General features: G+C 42.2%; 1 protein-coding gene across 2 annotated transcripts in view; it reads right to left on the reverse strand.

The window, feature by feature from the left end:
* TTC28 (tetratricopeptide repeat domain 28) overlaps positions 1-24,761 on the reverse strand; it is a 616,338-nt gene that overhangs the window by 575,073 nt on the left and 16,504 nt on the right. The gene's annotated exons all lie outside the window — the stretch shown is intronic.

The raw sequence follows: 24,761 nt of genomic DNA on the forward strand, positions 1-24,761 counted from the left end.
TATCCACATCCTCTTAATGGAAATATTTCACCAGGTTTTTGCTTCCCGATCTGACAACATCAAGATGTAGAGCAAGAGACCCTGATGCCAGTAGTGTCACTTTCTGTTCTGCTTTCTGCAGTTTTAAACAAAAATAACTGTTTAACTGCTGCATATCTAGCAATTCTCTGAATGCTGAGCTCTGTTTTTAAATAAATGTTGGCTGCTGGGCTCACATATATTGGCCAATCTATATGCTAAGTACCTCTTCTTGTACTGTAATTTTTCATAGCAATATTGCAGCTTCATTTTTCCCATATTCCATATGTACATAATGTAGAGTTTTCCTATGTTCTAGAGCTATCATTCTTAGCAATTCAGGGTGCAACCTAATCTTTTTCTATACATAGGTCACAAGGACACACCACTGGAAATGTTTGGCCATTCTTCAGACATGGCCCATAAACATGGCATGTATAAAGCCTTAGTTGTGTATTACTGGAAGCAGTCAATCTGCATATTATTAAAAGTTCAGATTGTTAGTCCTTTATTTAGAAGTGTAAGCGATCATTGGAAAAACTGTTCTCCTTTCATGTTATTGTTTCATAGCCATGGCATACGAGTCATAATTTCCTACAAAAATTCAGCTTTTCAGTTCTTAAATAAGTTACCAAAAATGTCATCAAATAAATACCATAAAATCTTTTTTTGGTTTGTCTTTGAAATGTTAACATGAAACATTAATTTTAGAAAGTAATAATTAGAAATCAGACAAGGCTTGTTTATAACACTGACTGTTTGGGGTCTATGTCATCAACCATCCTCATAAGTTAAATGTTAAAGGGAACCTCTCATCAGTTTGGGCAGTCTGAAAATCCTGTTGGGGTACTTTTTTACAGGGAGCCATGTTCTCATGTAGCGGAAAGCCATGCTCTCATGTAGCGTAAAGCCATGTTCTCATGTAGCGTAAAGCCATGTTCTCATGTAGCGTAAAGCCATGCTCTCATGTAGCGGAAAGCCATGTTCTCATGTAGCGTACAGCCATGTTCTCATGTAGCGTACAGCCATGCTCTCATGTAGCGGAAAGCCATGTTCTCATGTAGCGTAAAGCCATGTTCTCATGTAGCGTACAGCCATGCTCTCATGTAGCGGAAAGCCATGTTCTCATGTAGCGTAAAGCCATGCTCTCATGTAGCGTAAAGCCATGCTCTCATGTAGCGTAAAGCCATGCTCTCATGTAGCGGAAAGCCATGCTCTCATGTAGCGGAAAGCCATGCTCTCATGTAGCGGAAAGCCATGCTCTCATGTAGCGTAAAGCAATGCTCTCATGTAGCGTAAAGCAATGCTCTCATGTAGCGTAAAGCCATGCTCTCATGTAGCGTAAAGCCATGTTCTCATGTAGCGTAAAGCCATGATCTCATGTAGCGTAAAGCCATGCTCTTATGTAGCGTAAAGCCATGCTCTCATGTAGCGTAAAGCCATGTTCTCATGTAGCGTAAAGCCATGCTCTCATGTAGCGTAAAGCCATGCTCTCATGTAGCGGAAAGCCATGTTCTCATGTAGCGTAAAGCCATGTTCTCATGTAGCGTAAAGCCATGTTCTCATGTAGCGTAAAGCCATGCTCTCATGTAGCGTAAAGCCATGCTCTCATGTAGCGTAAAGCCATGCTCTCATGTAGCGTAAAGCCATGCTCTCATGTAGCGGAAAGCCATGTTCTCATGTAGCGTAAAGCCATGATCTCATGTAGCGGAAAGCCATGCTCTCATGTAGCGTAAAGCCATGCTCTCATGTAGCGTAAAGCCATGCTCTCATGTAGCGTAAAGCCATGTTCTCATGTAGCGTAAAGCCATGATCTCATGTAGCGTAAAGCCATGCTCTCATGTAGCGTAAAGCCATGCTCTCATGTAGCGTAAAGCCATGTTCTCATGTAGCGTAAAGCCATGTTCTCATGTAGCGTAAAGCCATGCTCTCATGTAGCGTAAAGCCATGCTCTCATGTAGCGGAAAGCCATGTTCTCATGTAGCGTAAAGCCATGCTCTCATGTAGCGTAAAGCCATGCTCTCATGTAGCGTAAAGCCATGCTCTCATGTAGCGTAAAGCCATGTTCTCATGTAGCGTAAAGCCATGATCTCATGTAGCGGAAAGCCATGCTCTCATGTAGCGTAAAGCCATGCTCTCATGTAGCGTAAAGCCATGCTCTCATGTAGCGTAAAGCCATGTTCTCATGTAGCGTAAAGCCATGATCTCATGTAGCGTAAAGCCATGCTCTCATGTAGCGTAAAGCCATGCTCTCATGTAGCGTAAAGCCATGTTCTCATGTAGCGGAAAGCCATGCTCTCATGTAGCGTAAAGCCATGCTCTCATGTAGCGTAAAGCCATGTTCTCATGTAGCGTAAAGCCATGTTCTCATGTAGCGTAAAGCCATGTTCTCATGTAGCGTAAAGCCATGCTCTCATGTAGCGGAAAGCCATGCTCTCATGTAGCATAAAAGATGCAATTTTTCCACTGCAGTTTTTTGGTGCTGAATATCTGCTGCGTGTAGCAATTCAGGAAAGTGGTTGTGGTTTTCACGAAAATGTATGCCCACTGTGCGCCCAAAAGAAGTCGGTGTGAACAGTCATTTTGGGCTGACAAAGAACAGGTGCTCAGCGCACCCTTGATGCGGCCAAGCATTTAACTGCACCTTCCCATCTACTTGTTTTCCGTTTATCTCCATCCTTCTCTGGCTCTATAAACCCAGAGCTGTCAATCAAAGAGATTGGAAGTGGAAATAGATTGAAAACAAGCAGGTGCGAAGGTGACATAAGACGTCACACCACTGTGGTAGTCGTCTTCAATTTCTAACAGGACCTGAACTAATTTAAGGAAAGGGCCTAGACTGTAAGGGAGGTGTAAGGGGTTAATAAAAAAAATGTGAGAAAGTTTAAGGTGCTGCCCCAAAGGATGGGGTGTGTGGAGGTTTTCTTGTTAAAAGAAAGGGTACAAAGGTGCCAAAGGACATTTGGCCATCTTACCAGGGGTGGAAGAAGTACACCCACCCTCTCCAAAAAATTTTGGGAAATTTTCTACAAATATGTATATATGTGTATAAATATATACATATGTGTGTATATAAATTTAAAAAAAACTAATTGTCACAGCGGAGCTGTTCTCTTCCATGCCCGGTTATGTTTTCTTACAAGGACCGCTGTATAGAAGCGGTTGGCTTTCGGTCAGTAAGAAGAACAGTTTAAAAGTGAAGAATGAAGGGGCATGGAGAGTGATTATTTTTCTAAGTATGTTGTTTAATAAAGCTGTGGACATCCCATTTAACCCAAAAATTCATATAGTGGTGTTTTCTTAAGCTACAGTTAGGGACCTAAAATAGCGTTTTGGGGTGGAGGTTTTTTGGTTATGCACTCCTTGCAGTCATGCAGTGTGTGGACAGGTTCAAATTTTTATGTTCATGTACATGTATTGATATATTGGTGCCTTCCCAAGTATACAGCGTGGTTATCTTCTGCGTCACGTGATGGCGACCAGCCTGCTCAAACTGTGCTCTATGTGTGAGACGGAAATATATGAAGCCTCATTCTGATGTTCCATAGGCATAAAGTGTAAGAGCTCGCTCACATTAGAGTATAAATCAGACGAGTGCAATGTGGGAAAAAAAAAAAAAATCACATTGCACTCTGACCAAAGTTATTCAGTGATCGGCTTGGTCGTGCAGAATATTGCGAGTGGCCGCGTATATCGGCCGAGACTCGCCAATGGGTGCGAGAGAAAAAAGGTCAGCACACGGATCATGTGTACGCCGTCCAATTTTAAAGAACCTATCTCAAAGGAAACCCTACATTTCATCAGTTAAGTACAGTAAAATCACAGGCTGAACTGTCAGAATAGATAGGATAGATAGATGACAGACTATAACGCTAGATAGAATAATACAGAATAGCAATAATAGATTGATGTCTTGTAGATATATAATTTCATAAGCCCCTACATATAACCTGTCAGTAAGATCAACCCTCCTAAGCTATCCATATGGCATGTATGTCATAGGAAGATGAATAAAATGATACCTTGATATCTGCGATCTGATGTTTTATTCCAAAGAAATCCACATTTTTCTTAGATGTAAATGAGCTGTTGAGATCTGTGGTTAGGACATAGATCTCCCAGAAAATCTGCCTCCAGAGCTTATTTTACGTGAAAGGAGGAGATACCAGAGTGAACCAAGTAATAACTGACACTTTTCTCTCATAATCACACACAGCTCTGCAGTGAGATTAGAACGAACATCTACAGAAAACACACAGATAAAAAGTAACAGGAAAACGTTACAAGTGAACACGGCCTCAGGCGTTTTTCCACTGCGATTTTACTGAAAGTGTCTGCATACAACATGGCAATCTGCTCTGATTAGTGTGTTTTTCCTCTTTTTTTAATGCTCTTTTTGTGCAGATTTGACGCCCTGTTTTTTTCAATGCATTTCTTTATGTAGAAACACAACACTTAAAGATGCAATTGGGTTTTTACATTTTTTCAGGCTCCACGTGAAAGTGCATAGGGAAAGAACAAAATCCAATTCATGCCCATTGTTTTTAAACATACAGTCGGTCTGAAGTTTCATTAAACCACATCAAATATGATTGAACAGATAAATGCAGATTTTCTGCAAAAAAATTTTTAGCATTCAGGCTACATGGTAACAAGGCCTTAAGGGTAGGCTCTCCCATGCTGTCTCATTTAAAACAACTTCATTCAGATTAATAGGACCAGTAGCCGAAATTTCTGCAGAATCAGTAACTTTGTACACCAAGCATTTGGGGCAGATTTTATACACAGATTTGCATGCAGAAAACCCACAGCATCATACACTACCATTTAAGTAAATGAGATTTCAGCAAATCTAATCTCTAGTTTCCTGAAAATTTCTGCTCAGAAATGGACATGTGGTGAGATTTTTTTTTTCCAATAAAATGTACAGCATGTCAATTCTTTGTTTCGAATTCTTTGCAATGGAAAAGGTATAAAAACAATTCACAACTAAATCTACATTCAACAGGCATGTATTCTGCTACAGATATGCTGCAGAAAAATCTGCAAAAAATAAACAACGTATAATTTTACCCAAAATCTAGGTTCACACGCTGCATATTAATTAATGCAGATCTTATGTCCACATGTTCTAATCAGAAACCTGCATTGTTTCTGCATCTACAGTACAGATCAAAAGTTTGGACACACCTTCTCATTCAAAGAGTTTTCTTTATTTTCATGACTATGAAAATTGTAGATTCACTCTGAAGGCATCAGAACTATGAATTAACACATGTGGAATTATATAATTAACAAAAAAGTGTGAAACAACTGAAAATATGTCTTATATTCTAGGTTCTTCAAAGTAGCCTCCTTTTGCTTTGATTACTGCTTTGCACACTCTTGGCATTCTCTTGAAGAGGTAGTCACCGGAAATGGTCTTCCAACAGTCTTGAAGGAGTTCCCAGAGATGCTTAGCACTTGTTGGCCCTTTTGCCTTCACTCTGCGGTCCAGCTCACCCCAAACCATCTCGATTGGGTTCAGGTCTGGTGACTGTGGAGGCCAGGTCATCTGGCGTAGCACCCCATCACTCTCCTTCTTGGTCAAATAGTCCTTACACAGCCTGGAGGTGTGTTTGGGGTCATTGTCCTGTTGAAAAATAAATGATGGTCCAACTAAACGCAAACCGGATGGAGTAGCATGCCGCTGCAAGATGTTGTGGTAGCCATGCTGGTTCAGTATGCCTTCAATTTAGAATAAATCACCAACAGTGTCACTAGCAAAGCATCCCCACACCATCACACCTCCTCCTCCATGCTTCACATTGGGAACCAGGCATGTAAAGTCCATCCGTTCACCTTTTCTGCTTCGCACAAAGACACGGTGGTTGGAACGAAAGATCTCACATTTGGACTCATTAGACCAAAGCACAGATTTCCACTGGTCTAATGTCCATTCCCTGTGTTCTTAAGCCCAAACAAATCTCTTCTGCTTGTTGCCTGTCCTTAGCAGTGGTTTCCTAGCAGCTATTTTACCATGAAGGCCTGCTGCACAAAGTCTCCTCTTAACAGTTGTTGTAGAGATGTGTCTGCTGCTAGAACTCTGTGTGGCATTGACCTGGTCTCTAATCTGAGCTGCTGTTAACCTGCGATTTCTGAGGCTGGTGACTCGGATGAACTTATCCTCCGCAGCAGAGGTGACTCTTGGTCTTCCTATCCTGGGCCGGTCCTCATGTGAGCCAGTTTCTTTGTAGCGCTTCATGGTTTTTGACACTGCACTTGGGGACACTTTCAAAGTTTTCCCAATTTTTCAGACTGACTGACCTTCATTTCTTAAAGTAATGATGGCCACTCGTTTTTCTTTACTTAGCTGCTTTTTTCTTGCCATAATACAAATTCTAACATTCTATTCAGTAGGACTATCAGCTTTGTTTCCACCAGACTTCTGCACAACACAACTGATGGCCCCAACCCCATTTATAAGGCAAGAAATCCCACTTATTAAACCTGACAGGGCACACCTGTGAAGTGAAAACCATTTCCGGTGACTACCTCTTGAAGCTCATCAAGAGAATGCCAAGAGTGTGCAAAGCAGTAATCAAAGCAAAAGGTGGCTACTTTGAAGAACCTAGAATATAAGACATATTTTCAGTTGCCTCACACTTTTTTGTTAATTATATAGTTCCACATGTGTTAATTCATAGTTTTGAAGCCTTCAGAGTTAATCTACAATTTTCATAGTCATGAAAATAAAGAAAACTCTTTGAATGAGATGGTGTGTCCAAACTTTTGGTCTGTACTGTAGATCCATCCATATTTTCCAGTCTTAAGTGTATCTTTTGTTGCTGAAATAAACAAAAAAATGACAGACCAGCAGTAAAGTGTGGATATAGGGTCCCTGTTGAAGAGATTGGGTTAAATCCATACCAAAGAGATGATTTTTTGCAAGAGAAATTTACATTCTACAAATTTAAAAAAGAAAGCCAATTTCGACACGAATTCCACAGAAAAAACTCTACACCAAATATAGATGAGCTTAAATTAAATCTCCTGTACTTTGCTTGTAAAACAAAAAAATCTGCAGCAAATATGCAACTGACTTTAGGTTCTAAAAAGGATTAAAAGCTCATAATTTGTCGCAAGTTGTGTACTCCATACTATGACAGAGTTCTGCTGTGTTTTCCCCACAGTGGAGGACAGAGGAGCCTCTTAAAGAAGTTACAGGTCTGTGAGAGCCAGAAATCTTGCATGATTTATTTTCCACCATAATTTGCAAAATAAATCTTGCCAAATCAGACAAGGTGATTTTCTGGATTTGTTTGTTCATGCTGACTCTCATAGTTTTGCTCTACCTATAATGTCAATTACAGGCCACTCTCATCTTAAGTGGGAGAACTTGCACAATTGGTGGCTGACGAAATACTTTTTTTCCCCACTGTATATACCACAGGTGTGTGCCAAAGGTAGACACCCCATTGGTGCAACCTGTTCAGTCGCACAGGAACCCAAAAGATAAAGGGGCCACTTCTACCTCCAAATCAGGTGGGATTGTACAGTATGATGAGCTACTGGACCATAAAGGCCCCATATACTGCCCCTCTCCTCCTATCTGTGTCCTCTCCTGGTTTGTGCTATATAACATTTCTGTAAAATTCGACATATGATTTATGTCTTACAGCGCTAGTTATGAAATCTGACTTGTTAATCACATATTTCCCACAAAAATAACAGGTTTAATGATATTGAAATACAAATATTTGGAAATGAACTCAATAAAGACAAAGAATGATGGATTCAGAGCTTTACAACACGTTACATTCACGAGGAATGAAACAGCCAATTTACAATGAATGCCGAGGCGCACAAAGGAAGGCCATACATTGAGAATAATGCTATTTGTCATTAAACATCTTGGAATCAATGGTATAAAACACGCACATCACCTAGCATTGTTACATTAATTCACCGCACATGCTGAGGGTACAGATTACCTTTTCTAAAAATCCAGGCAGTTTTCAAATAAATTACCCTAATGTCAAAACATCTGGGAGACAAAGCAGTTATTTCTCATGTGAGCAGTGAATTACATGAAATTTGTAGGCTTCCCTCTCAATCACATCACGTTGCCCTGGAGGGAAGTGTCAAAGCAACATCAAGGAAAAAAAAAATATTTCAATACATAACGTAGGTATAAAAGCGCTGCAATTACACGGAGGAGCCTGGCCTTCTTGTGCTGATGTAATGTGACATTATATTATTCCATCTAGTATAATAGTATGCTTACTCATAATGGCCTCCAGGCCAAAGAAACTTGATGGAAAATATAGCAACTTGTTCCCTTCGGCCGAAAATTCCTACACCTCGATACAAACATCTGGGATTAGATGTGAAAATGTAATCTATCCTTTTTCCTCTTTCATGGTGGAAGCGCGTCTATACACACAGCCTTTGTGGATTCTCTCAATAATCATTTAAAGCTGGACCATGACCATTTCAACAGAATAATTTAGCAAGCTTACACCCAAATTCACAGGAAATATAATATATCAGTTCACAAAGGTATTCTTAACGATAACTAATTTTTAACCGCTTTTTACAAAAATTATCTGAGATCATCCTTCCATACACAGTAAAATATAGCAGAAACTCCAGGGCAACACCTTAAGGATACGTTCCCACATTGTGGATACATTGTGCATTTTCCATCCAGATTTCTGCAGCATATTACTGTACATCAGAAATTTTTTTGCCTAGACTTTAATTTCAAAGGTAGAGACCACGCGGTCAAACTGGACGTTCCTAACCGAGCATGGGCCATGTTTCACAAACATGTCAAACCCGTCTTATTCTAGGGATTTTAGTTGAGGATTTTATGCTTCGCACTGCATAGGATAACATTTGGAATATGAGTTGGACATAGGTAAATGAAGATATACTACATTTGATGTAGTGCTACTACTGCCCTGCTCAGCGTAAAGGGAACCTGTCAGCTCTCTTAGACCCCATAAACTGCTACCTTGACTTTAATGAACCTAATCTCCAAATGCTAACAAGTCCCTCTCCTTGGCTCCTTGATTATAAAATCAACTTTCCAATTGCACTTGCGCTATGCAAATTAATGGATGACTAATCTTCGGGGCGTTGATTTCCCGTGAATAATCAATCCTCTCTTCTCATCCTATAAGCACACCCCTGTGGTCGTAACATTATTTTCAAGAGCAATGTAACCGGCCGCTACTTGCAAATCTCACTCACGTGCGCAGTCTTCTGCTTCCCCGAGCATGCGCAGTGTGCCGATGAAGGTGAATGATGGAAGGCAGAGCTTCAAGCTCTTATGTGAGATTTGCAAGGAGCCGGCAGTGACGTTGCTCTTGATAATCATGTCACATATCATGTTTAAGGGGGGCTAGGAGAGTCAGGTTCCCTTTAGTATATAATGACATAATTCTCCTCCATAACAAACAAAAACAATGTTTACTTACCCAAAGGTTGTCTCTGTACAGCATATGGCTGTTGACTTGGAATGGTTACTGTACATCACAAACACCATGGTAATTAGGAATGCTAAAGTAGCACAACCTCATATTCACATTGTAGTGCAGCGGAGTTGGCGCAGTGTGGCAGACAGGCAGCGACCACAGGAAAGTTCAAAACAAAGTGTCTTTAATGTCCAACGTGACTCTCAAATGCAAAACAAATGGTATCCTCTGGATCGCAGCCAGGGGTGGCAGACAGCCTGTATCTGAAACCGGTTGCCATAGACGACTGCCCAACCGTGTCACGCTGAGGGGTGTCAGGCGCTTTGGCTCCGTGTTACTTCACACAAGCAGAATCTTGCAGAGCCATCTGCTCTGCAGTTTGCAAACAAAGACTGACACACCCAACCCTTTGCTGCAAGGTTTTTAAAATGGAATCTGTGACCAAGGACCACTTCTAAGACCTGGCTGGAGAGAGCGAGCAGCCCCACAATCATCCTGTAGTTCACTCCAAAAATAAAAGCCCTTAACGGGTTTTCCTAAACATTGCCTTGGCCAAATAACTTGGCCAGGTCCACACTTACTTTCATTTACCACAGCTATGGCTGTGACTGTAATGCACTCCAGCGGCCTTAATACGCTTCTATGCGCATCCTGGGGGATACATATCGACCCTCGCATATGATCCCCCTCACTGCCTCATAGCATATAACGGGTGCTTTAGCACCACATTACATAATGCTGAAACTGAAAAAGATGTTCAAAAATTGGATGAATTAGAGCAATTACTAATAAAAAAATAAACAAACAATAATAATAATAATAATAATAAATTTTATTTCTATAGCGCCGACATATTCCGCAGCACTTAACATTTCAGAGAGTCAAGAATAGACCTTTGTGAAAAATGCCAATTGTTGCGGCAGTTTCCTACTTGGCAGTCCAGACTATATGTAAAAAGTGATCAATCTGAGATGCGGACCTACAGCTCAAAGACAGTAATATGGTTCTTAATTGTGGGTCACCTGACAGATACAGTGGTAGTAAGTATCAGGATTACTGTCTCATCCCTAATATCATTGATGCACAATGATATCTGTCATCATTGAGAAGCCACATGCAAAGGTCCTGGAAGTCACACTGCCACAAACTTTACATAATTATAGGTAATGTTCGATTGAAGCTATCATCAACCATTCCAACACCCGCATGTACAATCATCCAAGTTCAACATGCATATTAAATGTATGGAGAAAGGTGTAAGAGGCTGGCAGACATCAAGAGGATCAACTGAGGAAATCTAAGACCGTTCATCCCTTTCTTTCCTTCAGAAAGGACAGCTGGTGAAGTCTTTTGGTAATCATGGGTATTAGGACGTCTCAAAAGTTGGCAAAACCAACAAGATCACAGGATGTAAAGACTAATACATGTATGCAACGTTTCTTCACTCAATATCCCACTGTTCATTTCAAGAGTGGAGAGTCACTCTAAAGAGCGACTCTTGTTCTAGTCTACCTGGCAAGACAAAACCTTACATGACTGACTACTGTATCAGGCGCACAGATAGAATTAAGGGTGTGGAAAATCACATACTGAAATCATCATGTTTTACCTTATACACATTTCCCACCATATGGACTGCTTTGTACAAGGAAATTTCTGTATTAATTCTAATAGACAGAATTTTGACTTTCTATTATCAAGCACAAAGAGTAACACAGATAAAATGAGGACCGCACATCAAAAAAACGAGAAAAATAAATAACTCTAAAAAACAAATACATATGTGTTATACCACCAACACTTTACAAAGCCAATAAAATATAAAACAAGATGCCTAACAAGAAAAGATAAATGTAACCAACAATATGGCAGCTAGGCAGAGTATGACAAAAAAGAAAGCATAACTAAATGATCTGATGTGCCCTGGGGAGTGCGGGTATAGACCAGAACGCTATGTGTTTCGCAGCACTGGTAGCTTCATCAGGGGTAAGTGCAGCGACACCGATAGGGTTCTGTCCCACACGGAAAAAGAATTCAAGTGGGCATATTAAAAATAAATGTAGGCGATTCCAAGAGTGGATGACACTTTACTGAAATGATTTAGAGCTTGTGAAGAGCATTATAGGTAATGCAGTCAATGACTAGGAGCCATTTTGGGACACTTACTTTTACAATGCAGAATTAAGCAATAACCCGAATATGCATTTCAATTTTTTTCAGTCAATTAAATCTACAATGATGCATATCTGATTCCAAAATGTCTTAATATACGGCTTGATGGAATAGCTTCCTAAATAGCTGTTCTATTTGGTTTTTAATATGCAAAGTAGCCGTGTACAAGTTGCAAGTCAAGGCTGAGCAGACTGACCATCCGAGAATGGAGCTTTTGTCTAATAAATGGAAATCACAATTACTAGCAATAACAATTAAGTCTCTAAAAAGCAGATTAATTTTCTGGCAAAAAAATCATAATTATAAGTAATTATCTTGGGCTAATGGGAAACTGCACAAGAGTAATTACCAAGGCTTGCATCTCATTATTAGGAAAACCCTATGCATGCCAATGATTTTTGTATGTCAATAAGCCAGTGAGTCCAATACTGCAAATATCTCTGCACGGCTAAACCATTATTGTATGCATACTAAGCCATTTAACATGTCAGAAATCTCTTGCTAGTAATATATTGTAAGCACCAGATAAGCTATACATATTACATGTAAGATGATTTCCATTAACTGGACAGCCCCTTTTTAAATGAAGTAGTACCCCCGCGTGAAATAAAAAACATCCTGCGATATTGGTGCCGAATCCGCCAGGGTTCATGTGTGATTGTTATACTACGAGAGCCCTGCAGCCAAACAGAGGCCGCTGTTGGTCTGCTGGGCTCTTCCCTGTGACGCATGATATATAAGCGGAAGCAGTGAGAGTGCAGCAGCCCGAGAGCAGTTGCAAATCGCTGCAGTGCAAAGTAGCATAACACTGCCACGCATGCCCTGGCAAATCCGGCACGGGCATTGCTGGAGAGGCACCGGTGAGGGAGGAAAGTATGTGTTGTTTTCTTCTTAAAGTTGGACTACTTGATTTCAAAGGGAGTTATCCAAGTAGTGGACTACCCCTTTAAGGTTTCTTCAAATGGTGCCCGCAGACATTATACAAAACTAGGCTGAAACTACCAATTTTGGAGGTATTGGCTCTAAAGTGTTTGAGGGCCTCCTGAATTCCCACTGACAGATTGGATTTTAATAGTGATATGTGAGTATGCTCGTTGCTCGGGTATTCTCCGAGTATTTTGGGTGTGCTTGGAGATTTAGTTTCTGGCCACGCAGCTGCTTGATTTGCGGCTGCTAGACAGCCTGAATACATGTGGGGATTCCCTAACAAACAGGCAAACCCCACATGTATTCCGGCTGTCTAGCTGACGCAAATCATGCAGCTGCGGCGACACAAACTAAATCTTCGAGCACACCCAAAATACTCGGAGAACACCCAAGCATGCTTGGAAATCTCGGGTACCGAGCATACTCGCTCATCACTAGATTTTAACAAACCTGATCATTTGTGCAAACTGAGTAAACTCTTTGCCGCTCCTCGCTGTATCATATCCAGGCTATGACTAAGAAAAACTGGTTTTGTTCTGAACATGAAAACAGCTTCCTCAATTACTATATTTGCACAATAATGTATTTTATGTTCCAATTTGTAATAGAAGTGAATGCCTTAAGTAAAGAATCATTTCATCCATGACCACCACATCTTGGATTGAAAATGTGGTCTGCACATCATGAGGTAAGGTAAAAGATTTTACCTATCCAAGTATTCCGAGTATCCGGACGGCCCTAACAGTCTTCGAATCAGACCTGTCCGAGTCTCCGTGTCAGTAACCGTTCTACCCATGGATCCTGAATTTAGCAGTCTGAACAGAGCCCGAGTTTGTGTATGTGTCAGTAACTGTTCTGCAGAGGATCCAGAATCTATTAGTCTGAAGGGAGCCCTAGTCCTTTTAGTGTCTGCGTATATCACCCCTGAGGTCAGTAGCTGCAGTACCAGGGACTGCCTAGCAGCTATCTGCAGCTCAAACCTGACTCCATTATCAGGAGCGCCACTGATCACCAGGTAGCCACTTAGATATGCCCCTCCTAGCAGAGGCGTAGCTAGGGTTTTGGTTCAGGGGGGGCGAAACTTCTGAGTGGGCCCCTAAACAGAGAACCTCAGCAGATGACCGCGCTGTTGCCAAAATAATAATCTTTATTTTTATATAGCGCTAACATATTCCGCAGCGCTTTACAGTTTGCACACATTATCATCACTGTCCCCGATGGGGCTAACAATATAAATTCCCTATCAGTATGTCTTTGGAATGTGGGAGGAAATCGGAGTACCCGGAGGAAACCCACGCAAACACGGGGAGAACATACAAACTCCTTGCAGATGTTGTCCTTGGTGGGATTCGAACCCAAAACTCCAGCGCTGCAAGGCTAAAATGCTATCCACTGAGCCACCGTGCTGCCCATATATATATATTCCATTATTGCGGCAACAGCGCGGCCTCCCAGTGCGTGCCGCAATAATGGAAGAGAGAGCATCACATGACGCTCCCTCTCCCATCATTACCCTCTTCCTCTGACACACCGGGTGCGCAATGACGTCACTTCATCACGTCCCTGCTTTTTGCCGGTCTGAGTGCAGCACAGCTCCTGACATCAGAGCCGAGCCGCCGTCGAAATCAGCGTGGGAGCGAGGAGAATAGACGAGTATAGTTTTTTTTATTTATATAGTGAGTCCTGGTTGCATGGTTATGATACCCCGTATGGGGGGGCAGCAGCATGATACCCGTATGAGGGGGCAGCATGATATACCCCGCATGAGGAGGGGGCAGCATGATACCCAGTATGATGGGGGGCAGCATGATACCCCGTATGAGGGGGGCAGCATGATACCCCGTATGAGGGGGGGCAGCATGATACCCCGTATGATGGAGAGCAGCATGATACCCCGTATGATGGGGGGCAGCAGGATACCCCGTATAAGGGGGGCAGCATGATACCCCACATAAGGGAGGGCAGCATGATACCCCACATAAGGGAGGGCAGCATGATACCCCATGAGGGGGGCTGCATTATATTCTGAAGGGGCTACATTATATTCTTTGGGGGCTGTATTATACCATATGAAGGGGGCTATATTATAGAGAAAGAAAGAACAGAGAAAGAGAGAAAGAAAGAACAGAGAGAGAGAAAGAGAGGAAAGAAAGAACAGAAAGAGAGAAAGAACGAACAGAGAGAAAGAAAAAACAGAGAGAAAGAAATAACAGAGAGAGAAAGAACAGAGAGAGAGAAAGAAAGAAAGATTATAGAGAAAGAAAGAGGGGAAAGAAAGAACAGAGTGAAAGAAAGAACAGAGAGAGAAAGAAAGAGAGAACAGAGAGCGAGAGAAACAGAGAGAGAGAGAAAGATTCTATAAAGATACTATAGCAGCCCGGCTCCCATTGTAGTGCCCACCTGAGCCTCCCGATGCAGGACATATCATGATCCGCTTACATGGCCGACTGTCACGTGCTCAGTCCTGAGTGACACGGCCAGCAGGCCGGTAACTGATACAACAGGACGCGGCACGTGTGATTGTCCTATGTGACGCGGCCTGCAGGCCGGTAACTAATACAATAAGACAAAGGGAAAGGGAAAACCTGGGTAACAATAACAATGGTGGCCCTCCTGCACTCCCCTGAGTCAGTGTCTCTACACTCCTAACGTTCCCTAGGCCGGTTCCGCATCGGGCGCCGATCAGGAACCTCAAAACCCTGACTCGCCCTGCACCTAAACCCTCACTAGGGAATTGCTCGGTGCGGAAACTAATCCCACCACTGCACTAAACACACATAAGGAAAAGTGACAAAACAGGGGAACACCACTTAGCTTTGCTCTGTTGCTTACGCTCCCAGCAACAGAGCCCACCACCTGCGTGCATCTTTTCCTCCACCGTGTCCGACATCTGGGTGAACTGTCCAGAAACGGACCTTCTCAGCATCATAGTGCAGTCTTGGAGCAAACAGAGTCCACACCTGCGTGCAGCTGTCCAGAAACAGAGTCCCGCAAATGAGTCCAGCTTTTCTGCCAAAAAGTCCAGCATGCTTGAGTCCAGCTCTCAGCAACAACGTCCAGCATTTTGAGTGCAGCTCTACACCATAGCTGCCACTCCACCAATCCATGCACAAACTTCTTGCTGACACCATAGCTGCGACTCCACCACGCCATGCCAGCACTCCTTGCAGACACTATTGCTGACACTCCAGGGATCTCACTGAGCTTGCAAATGAATACTTTATCACCAACAGTGATTAACACACCTGATACTCTCTTATAGAGCTATCACACCTGTTACATGATTACGTGCACAAACTAAGGTAACCAAAGTGCAATGACCCAAATGGCCACCGGGGGGAAAACTATAACTGAAATCAACACAGTGAAATGACCCAAATGGCCACCGGGGGAAAAACCACCTTTGGCAAACAGCCAAGGGAAAAAAAAAGGTTACTTTGTGCATTTACTCTGTCAGATCCAACCTGGATCATGACACCGACATTCCCGAATCCAAGGCGATCCCGCTGTCCGCGCTGTCGGAGGAGATGGTGATGGATCTGAAGCATTCCTAGAAGTGCCTACTTGGCTCCGTCACAATCTCCTCCCGAAATTACCTAATGTCCAGTCAGCTTCCAGCACATCACTTCCGGTGGAATGTCACGTGCAAATTTTAAAGTGCTCCTTGGGGCTCTGCTGTGTACTCCTGTGTCCGCGGGAAACGTAAGCTCCTGACCGGGGCAGACTCTCTCTCTAAATCGAGACAGTTGGGAGGTATGAATGCTCCCCATCATACACCTTGTACACGCATAGCTCCGCACACCTCATACACACGCGGTTCCGCTTTCTATACTTCGTACACACGCGGCTCCGCTCCGTACACCTCGTACACACGCGGCTCCACTCCGTACACACGCGACTCCGCACACCTTGTACACACGCTGCTCCATTCCGTACACCACGTACACACGCGGCTCCGCTCCGTACACTCGCGGCTCCGCTCCGTACACCTCGTACCCACGCGGCTCCACTCCGTACACCTCGTACACACACGGCTCTGCTCCGTACACCTCGTACACACGGGTCTGCTACATGCACCCTGTAAACCCCTCCTTACCCCACACATAAACTTCTCCTCATCCAGTGCACCATGACAACCAGCACAGCACACTAGCAGAGTCCTGCATAGTGCATACAGTCAGTGAGGCCCCTGATCATGTGACCTCGACTCCTCACCTCCTGTGACCACATCACAGGTCCTGTGGCCGAGAAGAGAACATAGCGGCAGAGAGCAGGAAGATGATCGATTCTCCCTGCTCTGCCGTAGATACAGTTTACAGTAGCGTAAATCCGGGTGGGCCCCCTCAGAGCGCGGGGCCCGCGCCCCCTCTGCCCCCCGGTAGCTACGCTACTGCCTCCTAGGTAAGCCTCACCCTGTGGCACAGTGGATCCATGAACCACGTACACCAACTGCGTGCATAACACCTATTAAGACCTATTACGTCTACACAGTATACAGAATATAAGTGTGGTGGCCATCAATTCAGTATCCTAGATCTTCTTCATATGTTCTCTTATTCTCATCTAAATTTTGTAACATACAGCTCTTACTTGTCTATTGTTACATATAAAATAAATAAAAACACCCTTATCACTGGTAAAACTCCTATGCCCAACGCATCTGTCACTTCTTTATTAACATCTGTCGTGAAGCCGGATTCGTGCTTACACCAGTCATTTTTCTAATCCTCATAAAGCGTTACCTATCAATAACATGTTGTCGTCGTTTACAGACTTTAGAGCATACATCAGATAACAAATTCATTCTTTGTGCATCTTAAAGGATAATTCTTGTCCCCTAATAACAAATGATCTGGGCCTGCTACTTACCCATAAATGTGCAGGGTTATAGTTGTTATATCTCTTCTCTAGCATTAAGTCTGTGCTGATGTCTCCATTGGTCTGACACAAGAGATGCAGGACCTCTGCTAAGATGATATAAGGCAATATGCATTCCCCACACCATTTATAGGAGCAGCCTCGTGTGAGATCAGCGCGTTTCATTAGCCAAAGCTAGGATACACTGAGTGATTCGTCATACAATGGACCCCAAAAGTGACTTATAACAAGGTGTGTTGAGGTTTGTGAAGGTTTTTGGCAAAAACAGAATTGCACACTGCGCTGTAGAGAGAAAGCCCAACGGAGGCTCTGAACCCAGATGTGAACATCGCCTAATTCAATTTTGTATAGCAATTAGAGCTTGTGTTATGTTACTAATCCCAATTCTCAGGTTGATCTAAAATGCAAATATACCATTTATGTGTACAAACATATGTGTGTATGTGAAAACTTCCCATATAACACTGCATTATAACCACAGGCAATTTTATATACGTAACTTCCTTCACTCCATTTCTTACATTCTCTACCTTAAGTAGTGGAAATGGCATTTCAAAACATCTTGCACCCCAGTAATGTAAAACCTTTACTATGCTATGTGCATATATGTCTTTTTCTGGTATGGGTCCTTTTTTTTTAACAGGATTGAAAAGAGCAGTAGACTAAACCTTTAATAACATAAACACCAACAAACAAATATACTGCACCATTCAATATACTTTGATTAAAAAAACAAAAAAAAAACAAGAGTAAATAAGTGATGTATACAACTTATGGGATATGTGATTGTACCGATTTATTGCAAACAGTGTGAGCAGATATATACTATATTGACAAAAGTATTGGGACAGCTACTCATTACCCCTACAGGAGTTTTCATGATGTACGTCACATTCTAAATTTCTTAGGCATTAATATGGAGCCGGTCTTCACTTTGCAGCTACAACAGCTTGCATTATTTTGGGAAGGTTTTGCACAAGATTGCAGTGTGTCTTCGGGGATTTTTGCCCATTCATCCAGAAGAGCATTTGGGAAGACAGACAATGATGTTGGATGAGAGAGCCCGGATCACAATCTTCAATCCCAAATGTGTTTGATGGGCTTTTTACTTTTCAGGGCCACCCCTGGACGAAGCTTTCCACAGCGAAACGCGCATCGGGTGTGGTGAGTCCCTAGCTTGTGGTTCTCACTAAGTAATTATTACTATTGTCTACATACTGTGGGTTCATTTCATGCTACCTCTTGTGAGCTTTTTCTGCTCTGCCCATGGTGTATCCCTGGTACCACATGCATATATGATTTATTTACTACTAATTTTATACTGTTTATACTATATGATGTGGTGGTTCTCTCCATGGAATGAGCAGGTGTTTTGTATCTTGATAGCATTTGTTTGCATATCTACTTACTGATATATCTAATATATAAAGCTCAAAGTGTGTATGTATGTGTGTATGTATGTGTGTGTGTATGTCCGGGATAGGCATCCGCACCGTCGCAGCTACAGCCACAAAATTTGGCACAGTCACACGTCTGGACCCCGAGAGCGTCCTAAGCTATGTTGTGAGGTGAAATTTTAACCCCGCGCGTTCCAATTCACCAAACAATTTTGCCCCTATCTACATACTGGGGAAAAAGTGTGTGCGTCAAGCCCCGCCCCTCATTATGATGTCATAATGCCCCTATTTGCATACTGGGGAAACAGTGTGTGCGTATCAAGCCCCGCCCCTCATTATAATGTCACAATGGTTGCCATGGTGACGCTGATGTCATCATAGGTTGCAAGCCCCGCCGCTCATTATGATGTCATAATGGTTGACTATGGGATGGAGGATGTGTGATGAGTATATGGGCACTGGACTATGGGATGGAGGATATCTATGATGGGTATATGGGCACGGGACTATGGGATGGCGGATATGTATATGGGCACAGGACTATGGGATGGAGGATGTGTGATGGGTATATGGGCACTGGACTATGCAATGGAGGATATGTTTGACGGGTATATGGGCACGGGACTATGGAATGGCGGATATGTATATGGGCATGGGACTATGGGATGGAGGATGCGTGATGGGTATATGGGCACTGGACTATGGGATGGAGAATATGTATGATGGGTATATGGGCACTCGACTATGGGATGGCGAATATGTATGATGGGTATATGGGCATGGGCCTATGGGATCGTGGATATGTATGATGGGTATATGGGCACAGGACTATGGGATGGAGGATAATTATAATTTGCTATAACTAACCACATTTAGTTACTATGCCCGGGCAGCGCCGGGCTCTTCAGCTAGTTACTGTATATATAAATCTATATGTGCATTTGCACTTTATATCATGAAACTCTGCCCCCCCCCTTTGTTTTACATATACTATATGTCATGTTACTTTAAGCCATACCTATCCCTTTCTACTGTATTTTTTTCCCCATTAATCCCGTGTGGTTTCTTTTATATTTACTGTAATAATAAAATTCATTTGTTTTAATATTTGTTGAAGCATCATTTTTGGAGTTTCTTATGCATATTTTATGCTTTTTGCTGACATATATACAGTGCCTACAAGTAGTATTCAACCCCCTGCAGATTTAGCAGGTTTACGCATTCAGAATTAACTTGGCATTGTGACATTTGGACTGTAGATCAGCCTGGAAGTGTGAAATGCACTGCAGCAAAAAAGAATGTTATTTCTTTAATTTTTTTTTAAATTGTGAAAAGTTTATTCAGAGGGTCATTTATTATTCAACCCCTCAAACCACCAGAATTCTGTTTGGTTCCCCTAAAGTATTAAGAAGTATTTCAGGCACAAAGAACAATGAGCTTCACATGTTTGGATTAATTATCTTTTTCCAGCCTTTTCTGACTATTTAAGACCCTCCCCAAACTTGTGAACAGCACTCATACATGGTCAACATGGGAAAGACAAAGGAGCATTCCAAGGCCATCAGAGACAAGATCGTGGAGGGTCACAAGGCTGGCAAGGGGTACAAAACCCTTTCCAAGGAGTTGGGGCTACCTGTCTCCACTGTTGGGAGCATCATCCGGAAGTGGAAGGCTTATGGAACTACTGTTAGCCTTCCACGGCCTGGACAGCCTTTGAAAGTTTCCTCCCGTGCCGAGGCCAGGCTTGTCCGAAGAGTCAAGGCTAACCCAAGGACAACAAGGAAGGAGCTCCGGGAAGATCTCATGGCAGTGGGGACATTGGTTTCAGTCAATACCATAAGTAACGTACTCCACCGCAATGGTCTCCGTTCCAGACGAGCCCGTAAGGTACCTTTACTTTCAAAGCGTCATGTCAAGGCTCGTCTACAGTTTGCTCATGATCACTTGGAGGACTCTGAGACAGACTGGTTCAAGGTTCTCTGGTCTGATGAGACCAAGATCGAGATCTTTGGTGCCAACCACACACGTGACGTTTGGAGACTGGATGGCACTGCATACGACCCCAAGAATACCATCCCTACAGTCAAGCATGATGGTGGCAGCATCATGCTGTGGGGCTGTTTCTCAGCCAAGGGGCCTGGCCATCTGGTCAGCATCCATGGGAAGATGGATAGCACGGCCTACCTGGAGATTTTGGCCAAGAACCTCCGCTCCTCCATCAAGGATCTTAAGATGGGTCGTCATTTCATCTTCCAACAAGACAACGACCCAAAGCACACAGCCAACAAAACCAAGGCCTGGTTCAAGAGGCAAAAAATCAAGGTGTTGGAGTGGCCTAGTCAGTCTCCTGACCTTAACCCAATTGAAAACTTGTGGAAGGAGCTCAAGATTAAAGTCCACATGAGACACCCAAAGAACCTAGATAACTTGGAGAAGATCTGCATGGAGGAGTGGGCCAAGATAACTCCAGAGACCTGTCCCAGCCTGATCAGGTCTTATAAAAGACGATTATTAGCTGTAATTGCAAACAAGGGTTATTCCACAAAATATTAAACCTAGGGGTTGAATAATAATTGACCCACACGTTTATGTTTAAAATTTATTAAAATTTAACTGAGCAACATAACTTTTTGGTTTGTAAGATTTATGCATCTGTTAATAAATCCTGCTCTTGTGTGAAGTTTGAAGGCTCTAACTTATTTGCATCTTATCAAACCTGCTAAATCTGCAGGGGGTTGAATACTACTTGTAGGCACTGTATGATTGAGTCCACTTGGTCGTGTTTTTCATAAATGGTAGTAAAGGCAGACTGCATGGAAGGTTTCTAGATTTTATATACCGGTATCTTTTGTCATGGGACTGAATGAAGAATCTGAATTCAAAGATGAAGAAATGGGTCCCAATATTTTAGCCCATAAGCTGTGTATTTCTGTTGATAATAAAAGTTCTACTACTACTAGTACTACTACTACTACTACTACTACTACTACTACTAGTAGTAGTAGTTGAGAAAATTCTTTATTTTAGAAAGCATTTAGGGAAAATAAAAATGGTTTCCCAGATCACACTTTCCCCTTGAATTGTATCCATAAACCCCAGGTTAAGAACACTTAGAGATAATATAAATCAAAAGTTGTTAAATTGTAATTCTATATCCTGTACTTCAGTGATCTATGGTTGTGAATTTATCCTCACTGAAAACATATCTAGAGCAGGGGTCCACAACCTTTTTTGTTTTGAGATCCAGATTTTCAAATTGAACTTCTCCTAGAGTCCACAAAAAATGAACATTATATTACGATTGGAGACATTTATAGCATGTCAAAATTATATGTTATAGATGTGTGATTCCCACATATTATGAGAGTATGGGGGTCCTTTCTCCAGCATTCGGCACAGAAAAGAGAAGATCATACATAAAGGCAGCTTTGTGCAATGCATCATTTTGGAGTTGCAGAAACAGCCTAGCATTTCATGACCATCATAAACTATGATGAAGAGATGCATTCCCCAATGGCTACCTTTCCACCTCATATACCATAGTCTCCATTCCAGGAGTGCTGCCCAGGGACCAGGGGACACCATTCTCTCCAAATTGCAATTCTTGTACATCTCTGTGTCCACACTGAGTGACGCTCCGCTTCTCTCTGGAGTTCTTTTTCTCTTGGAGAAGATTCAGGTATGGCTTTATATCTAAAGTTATGTGGCATATGAGTTGACTATTTGCTAGTAATGAGCGAAAGTGGCATGATAAGGTGTTATCCGCGCATGCGCGTGTGCTAAACGAGTGTCTTCACCGTGCACAAAAATTATGTTTGAGTCCCGCATGTCTCGCAGCTGTTGCCTGTTGCAATCCCTGCATGTGCTGCAGCTGTCTATCAGCCGCGGGGACTCGAACATATGTTTCGAGCATGCCGAAGTCACTCTGCACATGCGCATGCTCGGATAACACCTTATGCGAGCACGTTCACTCATCACTAGAGACAAGTAAATAGCATTTTCTTTTTCTTTTAATCATGCAATCCCTTTAAGCAGCACACATTATATGTATATCTACAGTCATCCTATGAGCTTTTATTTTTTTTTTTACATTTACTTTTATAGATTAAAGATAAACCAAAGCTAAATAAACTGGCTTCTAAACAGGACCCTTAACGCTTTGTCTGCCCGCAAACGTGGCGCACATTAAAGGCTATGACCATGGCGCAATTGGATTATCATGTGCCCAGCCATCACTGGGAGGTTTTTAGGAGAAAAAAAGCAATGCAATTGAACAGTGTTTGAGAGAAAACATTGAAGTCTGATTAGATCTCAGCACAAAAAAGTCACAGTTTGAAATGAACCATTTACAGTATATTAAAATCTCACGCTCCTCACACATTTCCTCCTGTGACAGGCAAGTCAATAAGTGACTCGGCAAGCAGTGATCTTTGGGGCAGCGGACATACGCAGCGTAGCATGGGCTGGCACACAATGGGAACCATAAAGCAATTACTTGGTGTAAATAGTCAGAAGCGTCTGGAGCTGCCATTCTGATCGAAATGAAATTCTGCTTGTATCCAAATGAATAAAGGCTAAAATCATTCACAACGCACCGAGCCCTCTCACACAAGAGAACCGCCAGGGCTTTTGTTTAGCTCTATATTCCTAAAAAATGTAAAGAAAAATGTTTCTAGCATGATCCAGTCAGATTTTTCCATACTAAGCCATTTATTTAATGTACTTTTGACAGCGAGGTAGTGAATTCATGAGATTGCTGGAATAACTCCCCATTTCTCGTATCCCGGTTGGACACGTGTGGTCATAATGCTGTTTCTTTCCGGGTTACCCAGAATGTAAAGATGGCGACAGGAATGACAGCTTTCTTGGTTGTCAGTTATTAGTTGAAGGTATAAATGAGATAGTATAGATCAAGAAATAGTCTGACACCGATAGTGAGGGTTTCGTTATACTGATGTTCCACGCCATCATATTGTTTGCAGGACCAGTTAGGAAACAATAAATGGGAGAAGTTTAGCGCCAAGAGAAGTCAGTGTCAATAATACGTGTGTGCTGCCTATCGGAGTCATGGTTGGCAAGGCTTATATACAAATTAGAACAGAGTGCATTGTAAATATATGATGAATGATCCTCTCATTGGATCAGATTATATAGGGACCAGGGAAATTTCCCAATTGGTACACTCCCTCAAGCATGATAAACAAAACAACTGAGTGTAAATCCAATAAAATACAAATTTTATTAAGTATTCAATATACAAAAATTCATATAGAACATAATAATATAAAAGGGTTCACATACGGGGAAGGAACAGACAAGCAAATATATAGAAACCGGACCCTAGCTAAACATCAAGAGGTGGGAAGAAGGCTTAAAGTCATATAGATTATATATATGTATCAAAATGCACGGCTTTAAAGTGCATGTGCCAAAATGTAAACCATAAAGAAGAGTAAATTCAATAGCCGTGCCATATGCAGGGTCTCCTGTGAGATCCCTAGCAGTTTCTCATATATCAAAAATGTATATTGTAGCAAGTGCCACTCTTACCCATAATTCCTCACTAAGGGTTCCCGGAGTACGCATTATGGGTAAGAGTGGCACTTGCTACAATATGCATTTTTGATATATGAGAAACTGCTAGGGATCTCACAGGAGACCCTGCATATGGCACGGCTATTGAATTTACTCTTCTTTATGGTTTACATCTTGGCACATGCACTTTAAAGCCGTGCATTTTGATACATATATATAATCTATATGACTTTAAGCCTTCTTCCTACCTCTTGATGTTTGTCTAGGGTCCGGTTTCTATATATTTGCTTGTCTGTTCCTTCCCCGTATGTGAACCCTTTTATGTTTTTATGTACATCTACTGTATATGAATTTTTGCATATTGAATACTTAA

Source organism: Dendrobates tinctorius, unplaced genomic scaffold (genome assembly GCF_039654945.1).
Source record: "Dendrobates tinctorius isolate UK_male_01 unplaced genomic scaffold, ASM3965494v1 ptg000073l, whole genome shotgun sequence".
Classification (NCBI taxonomy): Eukaryota; Metazoa; Chordata; class Amphibia; order Anura; family Dendrobatidae; genus Dendrobates; species Dendrobates tinctorius.